Source organism: Engystomops pustulosus, chromosome 9 (assembly GCF_040894005.1).
Source record: "Engystomops pustulosus chromosome 9, aEngPut4.maternal, whole genome shotgun sequence".
In the NCBI taxonomy this organism is placed as follows: Eukaryota; Metazoa; Chordata; class Amphibia; order Anura; family Leptodactylidae; genus Engystomops; species Engystomops pustulosus.
Window position 1 is genome coordinate 68272466 of NC_092419.1, and position 18099 is coordinate 68290564.

At 45.8% G+C, this 18099-nt stretch overlaps 62 pseudogenes; all 62 read left to right on the forward strand.

Moving 5' to 3' along the window:
- Positions 1–191: 191 nt before the first annotated feature.
- On the forward strand, positions 192–310 carry LOC140080902 (5S ribosomal RNA; annotated as a pseudogene).
- Positions 311–569: 259 nt separating this feature from the next.
- On the forward strand, positions 570–688 carry LOC140085733 (5S ribosomal RNA; annotated as a pseudogene).
- Positions 689–758: 70 nt separating this feature from the next.
- Positions 759–877, forward strand: LOC140097049 (5S ribosomal RNA; annotated as a pseudogene).
- Positions 878–1136: 259 nt separating this feature from the next.
- LOC140081008 (5S ribosomal RNA) lies at positions 1137–1255 on the forward strand (annotated as a pseudogene).
- A 259-nt stretch (positions 1256–1514) lies between these two features.
- Positions 1515–1633, forward strand: LOC140085734 (5S ribosomal RNA; annotated as a pseudogene).
- Positions 1634–2648: 1015 nt separating this feature from the next.
- Positions 2649–2767, forward strand: LOC140091744 (5S ribosomal RNA; annotated as a pseudogene).
- A 70-nt stretch (positions 2768–2837) lies between these two features.
- Positions 2838–2956, forward strand: LOC140100781 (5S ribosomal RNA; annotated as a pseudogene).
- Positions 2957–3252: 296 nt separating this feature from the next.
- LOC140097051 (5S ribosomal RNA) lies at positions 3253–3371 on the forward strand (annotated as a pseudogene).
- A 259-nt stretch (positions 3372–3630) lies between these two features.
- On the forward strand, positions 3631–3749 carry LOC140080903 (5S ribosomal RNA; annotated as a pseudogene).
- Positions 3750–4008: 259 nt separating this feature from the next.
- On the forward strand, positions 4009–4127 carry LOC140085735 (5S ribosomal RNA; annotated as a pseudogene).
- A 70-nt stretch (positions 4128–4197) lies between these two features.
- On the forward strand, positions 4198–4316 carry LOC140097052 (5S ribosomal RNA; annotated as a pseudogene).
- Positions 4317–4575: 259 nt separating this feature from the next.
- On the forward strand, positions 4576–4694 carry LOC140099497 (5S ribosomal RNA; annotated as a pseudogene).
- Positions 4695–4953: 259 nt separating this feature from the next.
- On the forward strand, positions 4954–5072 carry LOC140085737 (5S ribosomal RNA; annotated as a pseudogene).
- A 70-nt stretch (positions 5073–5142) lies between these two features.
- LOC140098452 (5S ribosomal RNA) lies at positions 5143–5261 on the forward strand (annotated as a pseudogene).
- Positions 5262–5898: 637 nt separating this feature from the next.
- LOC140095039 (5S ribosomal RNA) lies at positions 5899–6017 on the forward strand (annotated as a pseudogene).
- A 70-nt stretch (positions 6018–6087) lies between these two features.
- On the forward strand, positions 6088–6206 carry LOC140091745 (5S ribosomal RNA; annotated as a pseudogene).
- Positions 6207–6465: 259 nt separating this feature from the next.
- Positions 6466–6584, forward strand: LOC140100782 (5S ribosomal RNA; annotated as a pseudogene).
- A 296-nt stretch (positions 6585–6880) lies between these two features.
- On the forward strand, positions 6881–6999 carry LOC140097053 (5S ribosomal RNA; annotated as a pseudogene).
- A 259-nt stretch (positions 7000–7258) lies between these two features.
- LOC140091766 (5S ribosomal RNA) lies at positions 7259–7377 on the forward strand (annotated as a pseudogene).
- Positions 7378–7447: 70 nt separating this feature from the next.
- Positions 7448–7566, forward strand: LOC140100785 (5S ribosomal RNA; annotated as a pseudogene).
- Positions 7567–7636: 70 nt separating this feature from the next.
- Positions 7637–7755, forward strand: LOC140100786 (5S ribosomal RNA; annotated as a pseudogene).
- A 259-nt stretch (positions 7756–8014) lies between these two features.
- On the forward strand, positions 8015–8133 carry LOC140084388 (5S ribosomal RNA; annotated as a pseudogene).
- Positions 8134–8203: 70 nt separating this feature from the next.
- LOC140100787 (5S ribosomal RNA) lies at positions 8204–8322 on the forward strand (annotated as a pseudogene).
- Positions 8323–8392: 70 nt separating this feature from the next.
- LOC140086931 (5S ribosomal RNA) lies at positions 8393–8511 on the forward strand (annotated as a pseudogene).
- Positions 8512–8581: 70 nt separating this feature from the next.
- LOC140087858 (5S ribosomal RNA) lies at positions 8582–8700 on the forward strand (annotated as a pseudogene).
- A 251-nt stretch (positions 8701–8951) lies between these two features.
- On the forward strand, positions 8952–9070 carry LOC140093922 (5S ribosomal RNA; annotated as a pseudogene).
- Positions 9071–9140: 70 nt separating this feature from the next.
- Positions 9141–9259, forward strand: LOC140086738 (5S ribosomal RNA; annotated as a pseudogene).
- Positions 9260–9329: 70 nt separating this feature from the next.
- Positions 9330–9448, forward strand: LOC140100788 (5S ribosomal RNA; annotated as a pseudogene).
- Positions 9449–9518: 70 nt separating this feature from the next.
- On the forward strand, positions 9519–9637 carry LOC140100789 (5S ribosomal RNA; annotated as a pseudogene).
- A 70-nt stretch (positions 9638–9707) lies between these two features.
- LOC140100790 (5S ribosomal RNA) lies at positions 9708–9826 on the forward strand (annotated as a pseudogene).
- A 259-nt stretch (positions 9827–10085) lies between these two features.
- Positions 10086–10204, forward strand: LOC140084389 (5S ribosomal RNA; annotated as a pseudogene).
- Positions 10205–10274: 70 nt separating this feature from the next.
- On the forward strand, positions 10275–10393 carry LOC140100791 (5S ribosomal RNA; annotated as a pseudogene).
- A 70-nt stretch (positions 10394–10463) lies between these two features.
- LOC140086932 (5S ribosomal RNA) lies at positions 10464–10582 on the forward strand (annotated as a pseudogene).
- A 440-nt stretch (positions 10583–11022) lies between these two features.
- On the forward strand, positions 11023–11141 carry LOC140092349 (5S ribosomal RNA; annotated as a pseudogene).
- Positions 11142–11211: 70 nt separating this feature from the next.
- Positions 11212–11330, forward strand: LOC140084062 (5S ribosomal RNA; annotated as a pseudogene).
- A 448-nt stretch (positions 11331–11778) lies between these two features.
- Positions 11779–11897, forward strand: LOC140089988 (5S ribosomal RNA; annotated as a pseudogene).
- Positions 11898–11967: 70 nt separating this feature from the next.
- On the forward strand, positions 11968–12086 carry LOC140081880 (5S ribosomal RNA; annotated as a pseudogene).
- A 70-nt stretch (positions 12087–12156) lies between these two features.
- LOC140083771 (5S ribosomal RNA) lies at positions 12157–12275 on the forward strand (annotated as a pseudogene).
- Positions 12276–12345: 70 nt separating this feature from the next.
- LOC140100792 (5S ribosomal RNA) lies at positions 12346–12464 on the forward strand (annotated as a pseudogene).
- A 70-nt stretch (positions 12465–12534) lies between these two features.
- On the forward strand, positions 12535–12653 carry LOC140078532 (5S ribosomal RNA; annotated as a pseudogene).
- A 70-nt stretch (positions 12654–12723) lies between these two features.
- LOC140101933 (5S ribosomal RNA) lies at positions 12724–12842 on the forward strand (annotated as a pseudogene).
- Positions 12843–12912: 70 nt separating this feature from the next.
- Positions 12913–13031, forward strand: LOC140084390 (5S ribosomal RNA; annotated as a pseudogene).
- A 70-nt stretch (positions 13032–13101) lies between these two features.
- On the forward strand, positions 13102–13220 carry LOC140083370 (5S ribosomal RNA; annotated as a pseudogene).
- Positions 13221–13660: 440 nt separating this feature from the next.
- On the forward strand, positions 13661–13779 carry LOC140085808 (5S ribosomal RNA; annotated as a pseudogene).
- Positions 13780–14030: 251 nt separating this feature from the next.
- Positions 14031–14149, forward strand: LOC140083482 (5S ribosomal RNA; annotated as a pseudogene).
- A 70-nt stretch (positions 14150–14219) lies between these two features.
- LOC140080904 (5S ribosomal RNA) lies at positions 14220–14338 on the forward strand (annotated as a pseudogene).
- A 70-nt stretch (positions 14339–14408) lies between these two features.
- On the forward strand, positions 14409–14527 carry LOC140092350 (5S ribosomal RNA; annotated as a pseudogene).
- Positions 14528–14597: 70 nt separating this feature from the next.
- On the forward strand, positions 14598–14716 carry LOC140101797 (5S ribosomal RNA; annotated as a pseudogene).
- A 70-nt stretch (positions 14717–14786) lies between these two features.
- On the forward strand, positions 14787–14905 carry LOC140096094 (5S ribosomal RNA; annotated as a pseudogene).
- Positions 14906–15156: 251 nt separating this feature from the next.
- On the forward strand, positions 15157–15275 carry LOC140080905 (5S ribosomal RNA; annotated as a pseudogene).
- A 70-nt stretch (positions 15276–15345) lies between these two features.
- LOC140092352 (5S ribosomal RNA) lies at positions 15346–15464 on the forward strand (annotated as a pseudogene).
- A 70-nt stretch (positions 15465–15534) lies between these two features.
- On the forward strand, positions 15535–15653 carry LOC140082855 (5S ribosomal RNA; annotated as a pseudogene).
- Positions 15654–15723: 70 nt separating this feature from the next.
- LOC140085892 (5S ribosomal RNA) lies at positions 15724–15842 on the forward strand (annotated as a pseudogene).
- Positions 15843–16101: 259 nt separating this feature from the next.
- LOC140088580 (5S ribosomal RNA) lies at positions 16102–16220 on the forward strand (annotated as a pseudogene).
- Positions 16221–16290: 70 nt separating this feature from the next.
- Positions 16291–16409, forward strand: LOC140100793 (5S ribosomal RNA; annotated as a pseudogene).
- Positions 16410–16479: 70 nt separating this feature from the next.
- LOC140086933 (5S ribosomal RNA) lies at positions 16480–16598 on the forward strand (annotated as a pseudogene).
- A 70-nt stretch (positions 16599–16668) lies between these two features.
- Positions 16669–16787, forward strand: LOC140096095 (5S ribosomal RNA; annotated as a pseudogene).
- A 70-nt stretch (positions 16788–16857) lies between these two features.
- On the forward strand, positions 16858–16976 carry LOC140096096 (5S ribosomal RNA; annotated as a pseudogene).
- Positions 16977–17227: 251 nt separating this feature from the next.
- LOC140080906 (5S ribosomal RNA) lies at positions 17228–17346 on the forward strand (annotated as a pseudogene).
- Positions 17347–17416: 70 nt separating this feature from the next.
- LOC140092354 (5S ribosomal RNA) lies at positions 17417–17535 on the forward strand (annotated as a pseudogene).
- Positions 17536–17605: 70 nt separating this feature from the next.
- On the forward strand, positions 17606–17724 carry LOC140082856 (5S ribosomal RNA; annotated as a pseudogene).
- Positions 17725–17794: 70 nt separating this feature from the next.
- Positions 17795–17913, forward strand: LOC140100794 (5S ribosomal RNA; annotated as a pseudogene).
- Positions 17914–18099: the final 186 nt, after the last annotated feature.

Below are 18099 nucleotides of genomic sequence, written 5' to 3' on the forward strand. Positions count from 1 at the left end.
CTGTCAACGGCCATTCTAAGCTGAATGTGCGTGCTCTTGTCGGATCACAGCAGCGATGCGGCGTAAGGCTTGGCATTTACCAGCATGGGAGACTGGCTGGGAATCCCAAGTTCTGTTGACCTTTTTGAACCTGAAAATTGTGTTAGTTTCTCTATGAGATAGTAAAAGAAGGTTCAAATTGAACAGCTGCTGTCAACGGCCATTCTAAGCTGAATGTGCCTGCTCTCGTCAGATCGCAGCAGCAATGCAGCTTAAGGCTTGGCAAGTACCAGCATGGGAGACTGGCTGGGAATCCCAAGTTCTGTTGACCTTTTTGAACCTGAAAATTGTGTTAGTTTCTCTATGAGATAGTAAAAGAAGGTTCAAATTGAACAGCTGCTGTCAACGGCCATTCTAAGCTGAATGTGCGTGCTCTTGTCGGATCACAGCAGCGATGCGGCTTAAGGCTTGGCAAGTACCAGAATGGGAGACTGGCTGCAAATTCCAAGTTCCGTTGACCTTTTAGAACCTGAAAATTGTGTTAGTTTCTCTATGAGATAGTAAAAGAAGGTTCAAACTGAACAGCTGCTGTCAACGGCCATTCTAAGCTGAATGTGCCTGCTCTCGTCAGATCGCAGCATCAATGCAGCTTAAGGCTTGGCAAGTACCAGCATGGGAGACTGGCTGGGAATCCCAAGTTCTGTTGACCTTTTTGAACCTGAAAATTGTTAGTTTCTCTGTCAAAGATGGTAAAAGAAGGTTCAAATTGAACAGCTGCTGTCAACGGCCATTTTAAGCTGAATGTGCCTGCTCTCGTCAAATCGCAGCAGCAATGCAGCTTAAGGCTTGGCAAGTACCAGCATGGGAGACTGGCTGGGAATCCCAAGTTCCGTTGACCTTTTTGAACCTGAAAATTGTGTTAGTTTCTCTATGAGATAGTAAAAGAAGGTTCAAATTGAACAGCTGCTGTCAACGGCCATTCTAAGCTGAATGTGCGTGCTCTTGTCGGATCACAGCAGCGATGCGGCGTAAGGCTTGGCAAGTACCAGCATGGGAGACTGGCTGCGAATCCCAAGTTCTGTTGACCTTTTTGAACCTGAAAATTGTTAGTTTCTCTGTCAAAGATGGTAAAAGAAGGTTCAAATTGAACAGCTGCTGTCAACGGCCATTCTAAGCTGAATGTGCCTGCTCTCGTCAGATCGCAGCAGCAATGCAGCTTAAGGCTTGGCAAGTACCAGCATGGGAGACTGCCTGGGAATACCAAGTTCCGTTGACCTTTTTGAACCTGAAAATTGTGTTAGTTTCTCTATGAGATAGTAAAAGAAGGTTCAAATTGAAAAGCTGCTGTCAACGGCCATTCTAAGCTGAATGTGCGTGCTCTTGTCGGATCACAGCAGCGATGCGGCTTAAGGCTTGGCAAGTACCAGCATGGGAGACTGGCTGCGAATTCCAAGTTCCGTTGACATTTTTGAACCTGAAAATTGTGTTAGTTTCTCTATGAGATAGTAAAAGAAGGTTCAAACTGAACAGCTGCTGTCAACGGCCATTCTAAGCTGAATGTGCCTGCTCTCGTCAGATCGCAGCATCAATGCAGCTTAAGGCTTGGCAAGTACCAGCATGGGAGACTGGCTGGGAATCCCAAGTTCTGTTGACCTTTTTGAACCTGAAAATTGTTAGTTTCTCTGTCAAAGATGGTAAAAGAAGGTTCAAATTGAACAGCTGCTGTCAACGGCCATTCTAAGCTGAATGTGCCTGCTCTCGTCAAATCGCAGCAGCAATGCAGCTTAAGGCTTGGCAAGTACCAGCATGGGAGAATGGCTGCGAATCCCAAGTTCCGTTGACCTTTTTGAACCTGAAAATTGTGTTAGTTTCTCTATGAGATAGTAAAAGAAGGTTCAAATTGAACAGCTGCTGTCAACGGCCATTCTAAGCTGAATGTGCGTGCTCTTGTCGGATCACAGCAGCGATGCGGCGTAAGGCTTGGCAAGTACCAGCATGGGAGACTGGCTGCGAATCCCAAGTTCTGTTGACCTTTTTGAACCTGAAAATTGTTAGTTTCTCTGTCAAAGATGGTAAAAGAAGGTTCAAATTGAACAGCTGCTGTCAACGGCCATTCTAAGCTGAATGTTCCTGCTCTCGTCAGATCGCAGCAGCAATGCAGCTTAAGGCTTGGCAAGTACCAGCATGGGAGACTGGCTGGGAATCCCAAGTTCCTTTGACCTTTTTGAACCTGAAAATTGTGTTAGTTTCTCTATGAGATAGTAAAAGAAGGTTCAAATTGAACAGCTGCTGTCAACGGCCATTCTAAGCTGAATGTGCGTGCTCTTGTTGGATCACAGCAGCGATGCGGCTTAAGGCTTGGCAAGTACCAGCATGGGAGACTGGCTGCGAATTCCAAGTTCTGTTGACCTTTTTGAACCTGAAAATTGTGTTAGTTTCTCTATGAGATAGTAAAAGAAGGTTCAAACTGAACAGCTGCTGTCAACGGCCATTCTAAGCTGAATGTGCCTGCTCTCGTCAGATCGCAGCATCAATGCAGCTTAAGGCTTGGCAAATACCAGCATGGGAGACTGGCTGGGAATCCCAAGTTCTGTTGAACTTTTTGGACCTGAAAATTGTTAGTTTCTCTGTCAAAGATGGTAAAAGAAGGTTCAAATTGAACAGCTGCTGTCAACGGCCATTCTAAGCTGAATGTGCCTGCTCTCGTCAAATCGCAGCAGCAATGCAGCTTAAGGCTTGGCAAGTACCAGCATGGGAGACTGGCTGGGAATCCCAAGTTCCGTTGACCTTTTTGAACCTGAAAATTGTGTTAGTTTCTCTATGAGATAGTAAAAGAAGGTTCAAATTGAACAGCTGCTGTCAACGGCCATTCTAAGCTGAATGTGCCTGCTCTCGTCAGATCGCAGCAGCAATGCAGCTTAAGGCTTGGCAAGTACCAGCATGGGAGACTGGCTGGGAATCCCAAGTTCCGTTGACCTTTTTGAACCTGAAAATTGTGTTAGTTTCTCTATGAGATAGTAAAAGAAGGTTCAAATTGAACAGCTGCTGTCAACGGCCATTCTAAGCTGAATGTGCGTGCTCTTGTCGGATCACAGCAGCGATGCGGCTTAAGGCTTGGCAAGTACCAGCATGGGAGACTGGCTGCGAAGGGTTGGCAAGTACCAGCATGGGAGACTGGCTGGGAATCCCAAGTTCTGTTGACCTTTTTGAACCTGAAAATTGTTAGTTTCTCTGTCAAAGATGGTAAAAGAAGGTTCAAATTGAACAGCTGCTGTCAACGGCCATTTTAAGCTGAATGTGCCTGCTCTCGTCAAATCGCAGCAGCAATGCAGCTTAAGGCTTGGCAAGTACCAGCATGGGAGACTGGCTGGGAATCCCAAGTTCCGTTGACCTTTTTGAACCTGATAATTGTGTTAGTTTCTCTATGAGATAGTAAAAGAAGGTTCAAATTGAACAGCTGTTGTCAACGGCCATTCTAAGCTGAATGTGCGTGCTCTTGTCGGATCACAGCAGCGATGCGGCGTAAGGCTTGGCAAGTACCAGCATGGGAGACTGGCTGGGAATCCCAAGTTCTGTTGACCTTTTTGAACCTGAAAATTGTGTTAGTTTCTCTATGAGATAGTAAAAGAAGGTTCAAATTGAACAGCTGCTGTCAACGGCCATTCTAAGCTGAATGTGCCTGCTCTCGTCAGATCGCAGCAGCAATGCAGCTTAAGGCTTGGCAAGTACCAGCATGGGAGACTGGCTGGGAATCCCAAGTTCTGTTGACCTTTTTGAACCTGAAAATTGTGTTAGTTTCTCTATGAGATAGTAAAAGAAGGTTCAAATTGAACAGCTGCTGTCAACGGCCATTCTAAGCTGAATGTGCGTGCTCTTGTCGGATCACAGCAGCGATGCGGCTTAAGGCTTGGCAAGTACCAGAATGGGAGACTGGCTGCAAATTCCAAGTTCCGTTGACCTTTTAGAACCTGAAAATTGTGTTAGTTTCTCTATGAGATAGTAAAAGAAGGTTCAAACTGAACAGCTGCTGTCAACGGCCATTCTAAGCTGAATGTGCCTGCTCTCGTCAGATCGCAGCATCAATGCAGCTTAAGGCTTGGCAAGTACCAGCATGGGAGACTGGCTGGGAATCCCAAGTTCTGTTGACCTTTTTGAACCTGAAAATTGTTAGTTTCTCTGTCAAAGATGGTAAAAGAAGGTTCAAATTGAACAGCTGCTGTCAACGGCCATTTTAAGCTGAATGTGCCTGCTCTCGTCAAATCGCAGCAGCAATGCAGCTTAAGGCTTGGCAAGTACCAGCATGGGAGACTGGCTGGGAATCCCAAGTTCCGTTGACCTTTTTGAACCTGAAAATTGTGTTAGTTTCTCTATGAGATAGTAAAAGAAGGTTCAAATTGAACAGCTGCTGTCAACGGCCATTCTAAGCTGAATGTGCGTGCTCTTGTCGGATCACAGCAGCGATGCGGCGTAAGGCTTGGCAAGTACCAGCATGGGAGACTGGCTGCGAATCCCAAGTTCTGTTGACCTTTTTGAACCTGAAAATTGTTAGTTTCTCTGTCAAAGATGGTAAAAGAAGGTTCAAATTGAACAGCTGCTGTCAACGGCCATTCTAAGCTGAATGTGCCTGCTCTCGTCAGATCGCAGCAGCAATGCAGCTTAAGGCTTGGCAAGTACCAGCATGGGAGACTGCCTGGGAATCCCAAGTTCCGTTGACCTTTTTGAACCTGAAAATTGTGTTAGTTTCTCTATGAGATAGTAAAAGAAGGTTCAAATTGAAAAGCTGCTGTCAACGGCCATTCTAAGCTGAATGTGCGTGCTCTTGTCGGATCACAGCAGCGATGCGGCTTAAGGCTTGGCAAGTACCAGCATGGGAGACTGGCTGCGAATTCCAAGTTCCGTTGACATTTTTGAACCTGAAAATTGTGTTAGTTTCTCTATGAGATAGTAAAAGAAGGTTCAAACTGAACAGCTGCTGTCAACGGCCATTCTAAGCTGAATGTGCCTGCTCTCGTCAGATCGCAGCATCAATGCAGCTTAAGGCTTGGCAAGTACCAGCATGGGAGACTGGCTGGGAATCCCAAGTTCTGTTGACCTTTTTGAACCTGAAAATTGTTAGTTTCTCTGTCAAAGATGGTAAAAGAAGGTTCAAATTGAACAGCTGCTGTCAACGGCCATTCTAAGCTGAATGTGCCTGCTCTCGTCAAATCGCAGCAGCAATGCAGCTTAAGGCTTGGCAAGTACCAGCATGGGAGACTGGCTGCGAATCCCAAGTTCCGTTGACCTTTGTGAACCTGAAAATTGTGTTAGTTTCTCTATGAGATAGTAAAAGAAGGTTCAAATTGAACAGCTGCTGTCAACGGCCATTCTAAGCTGAATGTGCGTGCTCTTGTCGGATCACAGCAGCGATGCGGCGTAAGGCTTGGCAAGTACCAGCATGGGAGACTGGCTGCGAATCCCAAGTTCTGTTGACCTTTTTGAACCTGAAAATTGTTAGTTTCTCTGTCAAAGATGGTAAAAGAAGGTTCAAATTGAACAGCTGCTGTCAACGGCCATTCTAAGCTGAATGTGCCTGCTCTCGTCAGATCGCAGCAGCAATGCAGCTTAAGGCTTGGCAAGTACCAGCATGGGAGACTGGCTGGGAATCCCAAGTTCCTTTGACCTTTTTGAACCTGAAAATTGTGTTAGTTTCTCTATGAGATAGTAAAAGAAGGTTCAAATTGAACAGCTGCTGTCAACGGCCATTCTAAGCTTAATGTGCGTGCTCTTGTCGGATCACAGCAGCGATGCGGCTTAAGGCTTGGCAAGTACCAGCATGGGAGACTGGCTGCGAATTCCAAGTTCTGTTGACCTTTTTGAACCTGAAAATTGTGTTAGTTTCTCTATGAGATAGTAAAAGAAGGTTCAAACTGAACAGCTGCTGTCAACGGCCATTCTAAGCTGAATGTGCCTGCTCTCGTCAGATCGCAGCATCAATGCAGCTTAAGGCTTGGCAAGTACCAGCATGGGAGACTGGCTGGGAATCCCAAGTTCTGTTGAACTTTTTGGACCTGAAAATTGTTAGTTTCTCTGTCAAAGATGGTAAAAGAAGGTTCAAATTGAACAGCTGCTGTCAACGGCCATTCTAAGCTGAATGTGCCTGCTCTCGTCAAATCGCAGCAGCAATGCAGCTTAAGGCTTGGCAAGTACCAGCATGGGAGACTGGCTGGGAATCCCAAGTTCCGTTGACCTTTTTGAACCTGAAAATTGTGTTAGTTTCTCAATGAGATAGTAAAAGAAGGTTCAAATTGAACAGCTGCTGTCAACGGCCATTCTAAGCTGAATGTGCGTGCTCTTGTCGGATCACAGCAGCGATGCGGCGTAAGGCTTGGCAAGTACCAGCATGGGAGACTGGCTGCGAATCCCAAGTTCTGTTGACCTTTTTGAACCTGAAAATTGTTAGTTTCTCTGTCAAAGATGGTAAAAGAAGGTTCAAATTGAACAGCTGCTGTCAACGGCCATTCTAAGCTGAATGTGCCTGCTCTCGTCAGATCGCAGCAGCAATGCAGCTTAAGGCTTGGCAAGTACCAGCATGGGAGACTGGCTGGGAATCCCAAGTTCCGTTGACCTTTTTGAACCTGAAAATTGTGTTAGTTTCTCTATGAGATAGTAAAAGAAGGTTCAAATTGAACAGCTGCTGTCAACGGCCATTCTAAGCTGAATGTGCGTGCTCTTGTCGGATCACAGCAGCGATGCGGCTTAAGGCTTGGCAAGTACCAGCATGGGAGACTGGCTGCGAAGGGTTGGCAAGTACCAGCATGGGAGACTGGCTGGGAATCCCAAGTTCTGTTGACCTTTTTGAATCTGAAAATTGTTAGTTTCTCTGTCAAAGATGGTAAAAGAAGGTTCAAATTGAACAGCTGCTGTCAACGGCCATTTTAAGCTGAATGTGCCTGCTCTCGTCAAATCGCAGCAGCAATGCAGCTTAAGGCTTGGCAAGTACCAGCATGGGAGACTGGCTGGGAATCCCAAGTTCCGTTGACCTTTTTGAACCTGAAAATTGTGTTAGTTTCTCTATGAGATAGTAAAAGAAGGTTCAAATTGAACAGCTGCTGTCAACGGCCATTCTAAGCTGAATGTGCGTGCTCTTGTCGGATCACAGCAGCGATGCGGCGTAAGGCTTGGCAAGTACCAGCATGGGAGACTGGCTGGGAATCCCAAGTTCCGTTGACCTTTTTGAACCTGAAAATTGTGTTAGTTTCTCTATGAGATAGTAAAAGAAGGTTCAAACTGAACAGCTGCTGTCAACGTCCATTCTAAGCTGAATGTGCCTGCTCTCGTCAGATCGCAGCAGCAATGCAGCTTAAGGCTTGGCAAGTACCAGCATGGGAGACTGGCTGGGAATCCCAAGTTCTGTTGACCTTTTTGAACCTGAAAATTGTTAGTTTCTCTGTCAAAGATGATAAAAGAAGGTTCAAATTGAACAGCTGCTGTCAACGGCCATTCTAAGCTGAATGTGCCTGCTCTCGTCAGATCGCAGCAGCAATGCAGCTTAAGGCTTGGCAAGTACCAGCATGGGAGACTGGCTGGGAATCCCAAGTTCCGTTGACCTTTTTGAACCTGAAAATTGTGTTAGTTTCTCTATGAGATAGTAAAAGAAGGTTCAAATTGAACAGCTGCTGTCAACGGCCATTCTAAGCTGAATGTGCCTGCTCTCGTCAGATCGCAGCAGCAATGCAGCTTAAGGCTTGGCAAGTACCAGCATGGGAGACTGGCTGGGAATCCCAAGTTCCGTTGACCTTTTTGAACCTGAAAATTGTGTTAGTTTCTCTATGAGATAGTAAAAGAAGGTTCAAATTGAACAGCTGCTGTCAACGGCCATTCTAAGCTGAATGTGCGTGCTCTTGTCGGATCACAGCAGCGATGCGGCTTAAGGCTTGGCAAGTACCAGCATGGGAGACTGGCTGTGAATCCCAAGTTCCGTTGACCTTTTTGAACCTGAAAATTGTGTTAGTTTCTCTATGAGATAGTAAAAGAAGGTTCAAACTGAACAGCTGCTGTCAACGGCCATTCTAAGCTGAATGTGCCTGCTCTCGTCAGATCGCAGCATCAATGCAGCTTAAGGCTTGGCAAGTACCAGCATGGGAGACTGGCTGGGAATCCCAAGTTCCGTTGACCTTTTTGAACCTGAAAATTGTGTTAGTTTCTCTATGAGATAGTAAAAGAAGGTTCAAATTGAACAGCTGCTGTCAACGGCCATTCTAAGCTGAATGTGCCTGCTCTCGTCAGATCGCAGCAGCAATGCAGCTTAAGGCTTGGCAAGTACCAGCATGGGAGACTGGCTGGGAATCCCAAGTTCCGTTGACCTTTTTGAACCTGAAAATTGTGTTAGTTTCTCTATGAGATTGTAAAAGAAGGTTCAAATTGAACAGCTGCTGTCAACGGCCATTCTAAGCTGAATGTGCCTGCTCTCGTCAGATTGCAGCAGCAATGCAGCTTAAGGCTTGGCAAGTACCAGCATGGGAGACTGGCTGGGAATCCCAAGTTCCGTTGACCTTTTTGAACCTGAAAATTGTGTTAGTTTCTCTATGAGATAGTAAAAGAAGGTTCAAATTGAACAGCTGCTGTCAACAGCCAATCTAAGCTGAATGTGCCTGCTCTCGTCAGATCGCAGCAGCAATGCAGCTTAAGGCTTGGCAAGTACCAGCATGGGAGACTGGCTGGGAATCCCAAGTTCTGTTGACCTTTTTGAACCTGAAAATTGTGTTAGTTTCTCTATGAGATAGTAAAAGAAGGTTCAAATTGAACAGCTGCTGTCAACGGCCATTCTAAGCTGAATGTGCCTGCTCTCGTCAGATCGCAGCAGCTTAAGGCTTGGCAAGTACCAGCATGGGAGACTGGCTGGGAATCCCAAGTTCCGATGACCTTTTTGAACCTGAAAATTGTGTTAGTTTCTCTATGAGATAGTAAAAGAAGGTTCAAACTGAACAGCTGCTGTCAACGGCCATTCTAAGCTGAATGTGCCTGCTCTCGTCAGATCGCAGCAGCAATGCAGCTTAAGGCTTGGCAAGTACCAGCATGGGAGACTGGCTGGGAATCCCAAGTTTCATTGACCTTTTTGAACCTGAAAATTGTGTTAGTTTCTCTATGAGATAGTAAAAGAAAGTAGAAATTAGGCAGCTGCTATCAACGGCCATTCTAAGCTGAATGTGCCTGCTCTCGTCAGATCGCAGCAGCAATGCAGCTTAAGGCTTGGCAAGTACCAGCATGGGAGACTGGCTGGGAATCCCAAGTTCTGTTGACCTTTTTGAACCTGAAAATTGTTAGTTTCTCTGTCAAAGATGGTAAAAGAAGGTTCAAATTGAAGAGCTGCTGTCAACGGCCATTCTAAGCTGAATGTGCCTGCTCTCGTCAGATCGCAGCAGCAATGCAGCTTAAGGCTTGGCAAGTACCAGCATGGGAGACTGGCTGGGAATCCCAAGTTCCGTTGACCTTTTTGAACCTGAAAATTGTGTTAGTTTCTCTATGAGATAGTAAAAGAAGGTTCAAATTGAACAGCTGCTGTCAACGGCCATTCTAAGCTGAATGTGCCTGCTCTCGTCAGATCGCAGCAGCAATGCAGCTTAAGGCTTGGCAAGTACCAGCATGGGAGACTGGCTGGGAATCCCAAGTTCCGTTGACCTTTTTGAACCTGAAAATTGTGTTAGTTTCTCTATGAGATAGTAAAAGAAGGTTCAAATTGAACAGCTGCTGTCAACGGCCATTCTAAGCTGAATGTGCCTGCTCTCGTCAGATCGCAGCAGCAATGCAGCTTAAGGCTTGGCAAGTACCAGCATGGGAGACTGGCTGGGAATCCCAAGTTCCGTTGACCTTTTTGAACCTGAAAATTGTGTTAGTTTCTCTATGAGATAGTAAAAGAAGGTTCAAATTGAACAGCTGCTGTCAACGGCCATTCTAAGCTGAATGTGCGTGCTCTTGTCGGATCACAGCAGCGATGCGGCTTAAGGCTTGGCAAGTACCAGCATGGGAGACTGGCTGCGAATCCCAAGTTCCGTTGACCTTTTTGAACCTGAAAATTGTGTTAGTTTCTCTATGAGATAGTAAAAGAAGGTTCAAACTGAACAACTGCTGTCAACGGCCATTCTAAGCTGAATGTGCCTGCTCTCGTCAGATCGCAGCATCAATGCAGCTTAAGGCTTGGCAAGTACCAGCATGGGAGACTGGCTGGGAATCCCAAGTTCCGTTGACCTTTTTGAACCTGAAAATTGTGTTAGTTTCTCTATGAGATAGTAAAAGAAGGTTCAAATTGAACAGCTGCTGTCAACGGCCATTCTAAGCTGAATGTGCCTGCTCTCGTCAGATCGCAGCAGCAATGCAGCTTAAGGCTTGGCAAGTACCAGCATGGGAGACTGGCTGGGAATCCCAAGTTCCGTTGACCTTTTTGAACCTGAAAATTGTGTTAGTTTCTCTATGAGATAGTAAAAGAAGGTTCAAATTGAACAGCTGCTGTCAACGGCCATTCTAAGCTGAATGTGCCTGCTCTCGTCAGATTGCAGCAGCAATGCAGCTTAAGGCTTGGCAAGTACCAGCATGGGAGACTGGCTGGGAATCCCAAGTTCCGTTGACCTTTTTGAACCTGAAAATTGTGTTAGTTTCTCTATGAGATAGTAAAAGAAGGTTCAAATTGAAGAGCAGCTGTGAACAGCCGATCTAAGCTGAATGTGCCTGCTCTCGTCAGATCGCAGCAGCAATGCAGCTTAAGGCTTGGCAAGTACCAGCATGGGAGACTGGCTGGGAATCCCAAGTTTTGTTGACCTTTTTGAACCTGAAAATTGTGTTAGTTTCTCTATGAGATAGTAAAAGAAGGTACAAATTGAACAGCTGCTGTCAACGGCCATTCTAAGCTGAATGTGCCTGCTCTCGTCAGATCGCAGCAGCTTAAGGCTTGGCAAGTACCAGCATGGGAGACTGGCTGGGAATCCCAAGTTCCGTTGACCTTTTTGAACCTGAAAATTGTGTTAGTTTCTCTATGAGATAGTAAAAGAAGGTTCAAACTGAACAGCTGCTGTCAACGGCCATTCTAAGCTGAATGTGCCTGCTCTCGTCAGATGGCAGCAGCAATGCAGCTTAAGGCTTGGCAAGTACCAGCATGGGAGACTGGCTGGGAATCCCAAGTTCCGTTGACCTTTTTGAACCTGAAAATTGTGTTAGTTTCTCTATGAGATAGTAAAAGAAGGTTCAAATTGAACAGCTGCTGTCAACGGCCATTCTAAGCTGAATGTGCCTGCTCTCGTCAGAATGCAGCAGCAATGCAGCTTAAGGCTTGGCAAGTACCAGCATGGGAGACTGGCTGGGAATCCCAAGTTCCGTTGACCTTTTTGAACCTGAAAATTGTGTTAGTTTCTCTATGAGATAGTAAAAGAAGGTTCAAATTGAACAGCTGCTGTCAACAGCCAATCTAAGCTGAATGTGCCTGCTCTCGTGAGATCGCAGCAGCAATGCAGCTTAAGGCTTGGCAAGTACCAGCATGGGAGACTGGCTGGGAATCCCAAGTTCCGATGACCTTTTTGAACCTGAAAATTGTGTTAGTTTCTCTATGAGATAGTAAAAGAAGGTTCAAATTGACCAGCTGCTGTCAACGGCCATTCTAAGCTGAATGTGCCTGCTCTCGTCAGATTGCAGCAGCAATGCAGCGTAAGACTTGGCAAGTACCAGCATGGGAGACTGGCTGGGAATCCCAAGTTCCGTTGACCTTTTTGAACCTGAAAATTGTGTTAGTTTCTCTATGAGATAGTAAAAGAAGGTTCAAATTGAACAGCTGCTGTCAACGGCCATTCTAAGCTGAATGTGCCTGCTCTCGTCAGATCGCAGCATCAATGCAGCTTAAGGCTTGGCAAGTACCAGCATGGGAGACTGGCTGGGAATCCCAAGTTCCGTTGTCCTTTTTGAACCTGAAAATTGTGTTAGTTTCTCTATGAGATAGTAAAAGAAGGTTCAAATTGAACAGCTGCTGTCAACAGCCATTCTAAGCTGAATGTGCCTGCTCTCGTCAGATCGCAGCAGCAATGCAGCTTAAGGCTTGGCAAGTACCAGCATGGGAGACTGGCTGGGAATCCCAAGTTCTGTTGACCTTTTTGAACCTGAAAATTGTTAGTTTCTCTGTCAAAGATGGTAAAAGAAGGTTCAAATTGAACAGCTGCTGTCAATGGCCATTCTAAGCTGAATGTGCCTGCTCTCGTCAGATCGCAGCAGCAATGCAGCTTAAGGCTTGGCAAGTACCAGCATGGGAGACTGGCTGGGAATCCCAAGTTCTGTTGACCTTTTTGAACCTGAAAATTGTGTTAGTTTCTCTATGAGATAGTAAAAGAAGGTTCAAACTGAACAGCTGCTGTCAACGGCCATTCTAAGCTGAATGTGCCTGCTCTCGTCAGATCGCAGCAGCAATGCAGCTTAAGGCTTGGCAAGTACCAGCATGGGAGACTGGCTGGGAATCCCAAGTTCCGTTGACCTTTTTGAACCTGAAAATTGTGTTAGTTTCTCAATGAGATAGTAAAAGAAGGTTCAAATTGAACAGCTGCTGTCAACGGCCATTCTAAGCTGAATGTGCCTGCTCTCGTCAGATCGCAGCAGCAATGCAGCTTAAGGCTTGGCAAGTACCAGCATGGGAGACTAGCTGGGAATCCCAAGTTCTGTTGACCTTTTTGAACCTGAAAATTGTGTTAGTTTCTCTATGAGATAGTAAAAGAAGGTTCAAATTGAACAGCTGCTGTCAACGGCCATTCTAAGCTGAATGTGCCTGCTCTCGTCAGATCGCAGCAGCAATGCAGCTTAAGGCTTGGCAAGTACCAGAATGGGAGACTGGCTGGGAATCCCAAGTTCCGTTGACCTTTTTGAACCTGAAAATTGTGTTAGTTTCTCTATGAGATAGTAAAAGAAGGTTCAAACTGAACAGTTGCTGTCAACGGCCATTCTAAGCTGAATGTGCCTGCTCTCGTCAGATCGCAGCATCAATGCAGCTTAAGGCTTGGCAAGTACCAGCATGGGAGACTGGCTGGGAATCCCAAGTTCCGTTGACCTTTTTGAACCTGAAAATTGTGTTAGTTTCTCTATGAGATAGTAAAAGAAGGTTCAAATTGAACTGCTGCTGTCAACAGCCATTCTTAGCTGAATGTGCCTGCTCTCGTCAGATCGCAGCAGCAATGCAGCTTAAGGCTTGGCAAGTACCAGCATGGGAGACTGGCTGGGAATCCCAAGTTCTGTTGACCTTTTTGAACCTGAAAATTGTGTTATTTTCTCTATGAGATAGTAAAAGAAGGTTCAAATTGAACAGCTGCTGTCAACGGCCATTCTAAGCTGAATGTGCCTGCTCTCGTCAGATCGCAGCAGCTTAAGGCTTGGCAAGTACCAGCATGGGAGACTGGCTGGGAATCCCAAGTTCTGTTGACCTTTTTGAACCTGAAAATTGTGTTAGTTTCTCTATGAGATAGTAAAAGAAGGTTCAAATTGAACAGCTGCTGTCAACGGCCATTCTAAGCTGAATGTGCGTGCTCTTGTCGGATCACAGCATCGATGCGGCTTAAGGCTTGGCAAGTACCAGCATGGGAGACTGGCTGCGAATTCCAAGTTCCGTTGACCTTTTTGAACCTGAAAATTGTGTTAGTTTCTCTATGAGATAGTAAAAGAAGGTTCAAACTAAACAGCTGCTGTCAACGGCCATTCTAAGCTGAATGTGCCTGCTCTCGTCAGATCGCAGCAGCAATGCAGCTTAAGGCTTGGCAAGTACCAGCATGGGAGACTAGCTGGGAATCCCAAGTTCCGTTGACCTTTTTGAACCTGAAAATTGTGTTAGTTTCTCTATGAGATAGTAAAAGAAGGTTCAAATTGAACAGCTGCTGTCAACGGCCATTCTAAGCTGAATGTGCCTGCTCTCGTCAGATCGCAGCAGCTTAAGGCTTGGCAAGTACCAGCATGGGAGACTGGCTGGGAATCCCAAGTTCCGTTGACCTTTTTGAACCTGAAAATTGTGTTAGTTTCTCTATGAGATAGTAAAAGAAGGTTCAAACTGAACAGCTGCTGTCAACGGCCATTCTAAGCTGAATGTGCCTGCTCTCGTCAGATCGCAGCAGCAATGCAGCTTAAGGCTTGGCAAGTACCAGCATGGGAGACTGGCTGGGAATCCCAAGTTTCGTTGACCTTTTTGAACCTGAAGATTGTGTTAGTTTCTCTATGAGATAGTAAAAGAAAGTAGAAATTAGGCAGCTGCTGTCAACGGCCATTCTAAGCTGAATGTGCCTGCTCTCGTCAGATCGCAGCAGCAATGCAGCTTAAGGCTTGGCAAGTACCAGCATGGGAGACTGGCTGGGAATCCCAAGTTCTGTTGACCTTTTTGAACCTGAAAATTGTTAGTTTCTCTGTCAAAGATGGTAAAAGAAGGTTCAAATTGAACAGCTGCTGTCAACGGCCATTCTAAGCTGAATGTGCCTGCTCTCGTCAGATGGCAGCAGCAATGCAGCTTAAGGCTTGGCAAGTACCAGCATGGGAGACTGGCTGGGAATCCCAAGTTCCGTTGACCTTTTTGAACCTGAAAATTGTGTTAGTTTCTCTATGAGATAGTAAAAGAAGGTTCAAATTGAACAGCTGCTGTCAACGGCCATTCTAAGCTGAATGTGCCTGCTCTCGTCAGATCGCAGCAGCAATGCAGCTTAAGGCTTGGCAAGTACCAGCATAGGAGACTGGCTGGGAATCCCAAGTTCCGTTGACCTTTTTGAACCTGAAAATTGTGTTAGTTTCTCTATGAGATAGTAAAAGAAGGTTCAAATTGAACAGCTGCTGTCAACAGCCAATCTAAGCTGAATGTGCCTGCTCTCGTCAGATCGCAGCAGCAATGCAGCTTAAGGCTTGGCAAGTACCAGCATGGGAGACTGGCTGGGAATCCCAAGTTCTGTTGAACTTTTTGAACCTGAAAATTGTGTTAGTTTCTCTATGAGATAGTAAAAGAAGGTTCAAATTGAACAGCTGCTGTCAACGGCCATTCTAAGCTGAATGTGCCTGCTCTCGTCAGATCGCAGCAGCTTAAGGCTTGGCAAGTACCAGCATGGGAGACTGGCTGGGAATCCCAAGTTCCGTTGACCTTTTTGAACCTGAAAATTGTGTTAGTTTCTCTATGAGATAGTAAAAGAAGGTTCAAACTGAACAGCTGCTGTCAACGGCCATTCTAAGCTGAATGTGCCTGCTCTCGTCAGATCGCAGCAGCAATGCAGCTTAAGGCTTGGCAAGTACCAGCATGGGAGACTGGCTGGGAATCCCAAGTTCTGTTGACCTTTTTGAACCTGAAAATTGTTAGTTTCTCTGTCAAAGATGGTAAAAGAAGGTTCAAATTGAACAGCTGCTGTCAACGGCCATTCTAAGCTGAATGTGCCTGCTCTCGTCAGATGGCAGCAGCAATGCAGCTTAAGGCTTGGCAAGTACCAGCATGGGAGACTGGCTGGGAATCCCAAGTTCCGTTGACCTTTTTGAACCTGAAAATTGTGTTAGTTTCTCTATGAGATAGTAAAAGAAGGTTCAAATTGAACAGCTGCTGTCAATGGCCATTCTAAGCTGAATGTGCCTGCTCTCGTCAGATCGCAGCAGCAATGCAGCTTAAGGCTTGGCAAGTACCAGCATGGGAGACTGGCTGGGAATCCCAAGTTCCGTTGACCTTTTTGAACCTGAAAATTGTGTTAGTTTCTCTATGAGATAGTAAAAGAAGGTTCAAATTGAACAGCTGCTGTCAACGGCCATTCTAAGCTGAATGTGCCTGCTCTCGTCAGATCGCAGCAGCAATGCAGCTTAAGGCTTGGCAAGTACCAGCATGGGAGATTGGCTGGGAATCCCAAGTTCCGTTGACCTTTTTGAACCTGAAAATTGTGTTAGTTTCTCTATGAGATAGTAAAAGAAGGTTCAAATTGAACAGCTGCTGTCAACGGCCATTCTAAGCTGAATGTGCGTGCTCTTGTCGGATCACAGCAGCGATGCGGCTTAAGGCTTGGAAAGTACCAGCATGGGAGACTGGCTGCGAATCCCAAGTTCCGTTGACCTTTTTGAACCTGAAAATTGTGTTAGTTTCTCTATGAGATAGTAAAAGAAGGTTCAAACTGAACAGCTGCTGTTAACGGCCATTCTAAGCTGAATGTGCCTGCTCTCGTCAGATCGCAGCATCAATGCAGCTTAAGGCTTGGCAAGTACCAGCATGGGAGACTGGCTGGGAATCCCAAGTTCCGTTGACCTTTTTGAACCTGAAAATTGTGTTAGTTTCTCTATGAGATAGTAAAAGAAGGTTCAAATTGAACAGCTGCTGTCAACGGCCATTCTAAGCTGAATGTGCCTGCTCTCGTCAGATCGCAGCAGCAATGCAGCTTAAGGCTTGGCAAGTACCAGCATGGGAGACTGGCTGGGAATCCCAAGTTCCGTTGACCTTTTTGAACCTGAAAATTGTGTTAGTTTCTCTATGAGATAGTAAAAGAAGGTTCAAATTGAACAGCTGCTGTCAACGGCCATTCTAAGCTGAATGTGCCTGCTCTCGTCAGATTGCAGCAGCAATGCAGCTTAAGGCTTGGCAAGTACCAGCATGGGAGACTGGCTGGGAATCCCAAGTTCCGTTGACCTTTTTGAACCTGAAAATTGTGTTAGTTTCTCTATGAGATAGTAAAAGAAGGTTCAAATTGAACAGCTGCTGTCAACAGCCAATCTAAGCTGAATGTGCCTGCTCTCGTCAGATCGCAGCAGCAATGCAGCTTAAGGCTTGGCAAGTACCAGCATGGGAGACTGGCTGGGAATCCCAAGTTCTGTTGAACTTTTTGAACCTGAAAATTGTGTTAGTTTCTCTATGAGATAGTAAAAGAAGGTTCAAATTGAACAGCTGCTGTCAACAGCCAATCTAAGCTGAATGTGCCTGCTCTCGTCAGATCGCAGCAGCAATGCAGCTTAAGGCTTGGCAAGTACCAGCATGGGAGACTGGCTGGGAATCCCAAGTTCTGTTGAACTTTTTGAACCTGAAAATTGTGTTAGTTTCTCTATGAGATAGTAAAAGAAGGTTCAAATTGAACAGCTGCTGTCAACGGCCATTCTAAGCTGAATGTGCCTGCTCTCGTCAGATCGCAGCAGCTTAAGGCTTGGCAAGTACCAGCATGGGAGACTGGCTGGGAATCCCAAGTTCCGTTGACCTTTTTGAACCTGAAAATTGTGTTAGTTTCTCTATGAGATAGTAAAAGAAGGTTCAAACTGAACAGCTGCTGTCAACGGCCATTCTAAGCTGAATGTGCCTGCTCTCGTCAGATCGCAGCAGCAATGCAGCTTAAGGCTTGGCAAGTACCAGCATGGGAGACTGGCTGGGAATCCCAAGTTCTGTTGACCTTTTTGAACCTGAAAATTGTTAGTTTCTCTGTCAAAGATGATAAAAGAAGGTTCAAATTGAACAGCTGCTGTCAACGGCCATTCTAAGCTGAATGTGCCTGCTCTCGTCAGATGGCAGCAGCAATGCAGCTTAAGGCTTGGCAAGTACCAGCATGGGAGACTGGCTGGGAATCCCAAGTTCCGTTGACCTTTTTGAACCTGATAATTGTGTTAGTTTCTCTATGAGATAGTAAAAGAAGGTTCAAATTGAACAGCTGCTGTCAATGGCCATTCTAAGCTGAATGTGCCTGCTCTCGTCAGATCGCAGCAGCAATGCAGCTTAAGGCTTGGCAAGTACCAGCATGGGAGACTGGCTGGGAATCCCAAGTTCCGTTGACCTTTTTGAACCTGAAAATTGTGTTAGTTTCTCTATGAGATAGTAAAAGAAGGTTCAAATTGAACAGCTGCTGTCAACGGCCATTCTAAGCTGAATGTGCCTGCTCTCGTCAGATCGCAGCAGCAATGCAGCTTAAGGCTTGGCAAGTACCAGCATGGGAGACTGGCTGGGAATCCCAAGTTCCGTTGACCTTTTTGAACCTGAAAATTGTGTTAGTTTCTCTATGAGATAGTAAAAGAAGGTTCAAATTGAACAGCTGCTGTCAACGGCCATTCTAAGCTGAATGTGCGTGCTCTTGTCGGATCACAGCAGCGATGCGGCTTAAGGCTTGGCAAGTACCAGCATGGGAGACTGGCTGCGAATCCCAAGTTCCGTTG